The sequence below is a fragment of the Tenrec ecaudatus genome, chromosome 8 (genome assembly GCF_050624435.1).
Source record: "Tenrec ecaudatus isolate mTenEca1 chromosome 8, mTenEca1.hap1, whole genome shotgun sequence".
Lineage (NCBI taxonomy): Eukaryota > Metazoa > Chordata > Mammalia > Afrosoricida > Tenrecidae > Tenrec > Tenrec ecaudatus.
In genome coordinates this window covers 65,040,224-65,043,125 of record NC_134537.1, presented here as the reverse complement: position 1 = coordinate 65,043,125, position 2,902 = coordinate 65,040,224, and the positions used below count along the sequence as shown (strand labels likewise).

General features: G+C 51.8%; 1 pseudogene; it reads right to left on the bottom strand.

Annotated features, from left to right (window-relative positions):
• Nucleotides 1–249: 249 nt before the first annotated feature.
• On the bottom strand, nucleotides 250–1,850 carry LOC142454343 (D-3-phosphoglycerate dehydrogenase pseudogene; annotated as a pseudogene).
• Nucleotides 1,851–2,902: the final 1,052 nt, after the last annotated feature.

Genomic DNA, 2,902 nt, shown 5'->3' with positions numbered 1-2,902 from the left:
TTTTTGTAAATTTTGTGTCAGCGTATCAATCATGAGTCTCTCTTCCTTCCTTTTTTTGTTTTGTTTTTGTTTGGGGCGGCCTTTATTGGATGGAGGCTTATTGCTGCTTCATGGGGCTCAGATAGATTTGGAGGCGGAAGCAGTGTCAGTGGTCACGGTGAGTCCTGGGATGTGGCTCTCCTCTCCCTGTTGGTCACAGTGGTAGAGTTCTTCAAAAAGCCTTAGAGGTGGGACCATTGAGTCCCAAAGTTAGAAGTGGAACTGGAAGGCTTCGGTCACGTGTTGCTTCCACGCCTCCAGGCTGGGCAGCAGGGAGGAGATGCCCATGACGTGCCAGGTCTCCCCATCTGACACCACCGAGGTCTGGTAAGACAGCAGCTGCACGTCTGCCTCTGCCAACAGGCCAATCATGGTAGGCAGCACGGCAAGGTTGGAGGGCTGAGCACGGAACATGAGCACAGGCAGGCCCCTGTGCAGAGTCACTTCTGATCTGAAGACTGCTCTGTTCAGTGCCTGCAGCACAGGTGTGGTGCCTTGAACCGAGTCCACAGCTTTTTAGGGGGCACCTGCCAGGGTCACGGTCAGGAGGCATTCCCCACAGCCCTGTTCCCCCGATGGGTCAGCGGTGTGGGAGGTGGTCACATTAAGTCCAGCTTCCTTCACCAGCAGCTTAGCTTTCACCAAGTTCACCTCCGCCTGATTGGAGGCCTCTTTCAGGAGGCCCACAATGACGACGGGCTCAGGCAGATCCCAGCGTTCTTCAGGGATGTTCCCTGTGTCACCACTTGGATGGTCCCTTTGGGGGACCCATCCCAGGCTCGCGTCAGTGTCCCCAGAGCTCCTGCCAGACCAATCCGCTGCTTGGTGTGTGAAGAGAAGGCACTGGTAAGGGCCTGGGCATTGACCACCCCTGCTAGAGACTTGCCCTTCACCATGTCCACGAACTGGATGGCGATTTCCTCCCCGCAGCGGCTCTGGGCTTCCTTGGTGCTGGCGCCCAGGTGGGGGCAGCTGATGACGTTCTCGTGGTCCACCAAGGCTTGGTCTCGGGGTGGCTACTCAGTAAACACATCCAGCGCTGCCCCACCACACTGGCCTGACTGCAGGGCGCGGAGCAGGGCGCCTTCATTCACATTCCCCCCTGGAGCGCAGTTTACCACACGCACGCCCTTCTTGCACTGGGCAAAAGTGCTGTCATTCAGCAAGCCTGTGGTGGAGGGCAAGAGAGGTGTGTGCACCGTGATGAAATCGCAGAGGGGCCAGATATCGTCCAGGGGCAGCTGCTGAACTCCGAAGGAGGACGAGACCTCTGGAGAGATGATGGGGTCGTACCCTACAGTCTTCGTCCCAAAGGACTGCATCCGCGTGACTACTTGTCTCCCTATTCTGCCAAGGCCAAGAATTCCCAGGGTCTTTCCATTCAGCTCCATCCCCATGAACTTCTTCCAGTCCCATTTGCCAATCTTCATGGAAGCTGTCGCCTGGGGAATCTGTCTGGCCAGGCACATGATCATCCCACAGGTGAGCTCCACAGCACTGAGGCTGTTCCCGTTGGGGGTGTTCATGACCAGGATGCCCTTCCTGGTGGCCGCCTCCAGGTCCACATTGTCTACGCCTGTGCTGGCCTTGCCCACCACCTGGAGCTTGTCTGCAGCGTTGATGACATCCGCAGTCACCTTGGTGGCCGAGCGGACAATAAGGCCTTCGCAGTCCTGCAGCTCGGCGATCAGGTCCTCCTTGGTCAGATTCTGCTTCTCCACCACCCGCAGCCCTCCACCTTGCAGGATCTTCCGGCAGCAAGGATCCAGGCTATCACTGTTGAGCACTTCCCGCATATCAGCGAAGGCCATGGCTGAAGTCGCTCTCTAAACGCTTGGCGCTTCCTCTGCTTAAGAACTTAACCCGAAACACTGTCACTCGGCCTGGAGCTCAGGCAAGTGGGCAAGATTCTGGGGCTCCCACTCCTCCGTTCCCTCCCCCTCCAGCTGCCAGCGCTTCTTTTCCTCTCTTCCTTTCTTAGGTGTGAATGTATTACTATGAAACTTCCTCTGATGACTGCCTTTGTTGTGTCCCATAAGTTTGGGTACTTCGTGTGCTCATTTTCGTTGGTTTCTAGAAATTTCCTGATTTCATCTCTGATCGGCACCAGTATGCACTCCTTTTGCAGTCGAGAGCTATTCATCCTCCAATTATTTACTCTTTTTTTCTGTGTCTTCTTTTTGTTGATTTCCAGTCTTATGGCACAGTGGTTAGAGAGAGAAGTCTGTATTATTTCAATGTGCTTAAATTTATGTAGATTTGCCTTATGCCCCAGCATGTGGTCTATCTTCGAATATGTGCCATAGGGACTTGAAAAGAATGTGAATTTTTTTATATTTGGATGAAAAGCTCTGTAAATATCTGTCAGGTCAAATTGTCTAATTGTGAAGTTTAGCTCTCTAGTCTCCTTGTTGAATTTCTTTCCCTGTGATCTATCTTTCTCAGTGAGTGGTGTGTTGAAGTCACCCACTATAATTGTCGAGTCTGTGATTTCTTTCTTAATCTTTTGGAGTGTTTGGTTGATGTATTGGGCTGGTCTCTCATTCGGGGAATATATGTTTACAATACCTAGTGGTTCATTGTCTAACAATAGTTTAACTATTATGTGCCTTGGTGATTTCTTCTTGGGGTCCCGTCATGCTGGTGTTCTTTCAGCCTCCTGGATGGTTGTCTGGTTTTCATCCATTAGGCTGGGGAAGTTTTCCTCCAAGAATTCTCTCGCTATTGTTGCAGATGACTTCTTTGTTGTGTCTTCCTCCGGTAGGCCAATAATTCTAATGTTCCGCTTCATACCATCAGACATAGCTCTTAGGTTTTCTTCAGCTTCTCTGATGCTCTTATTAGATTTTTGTTCACGTTTATT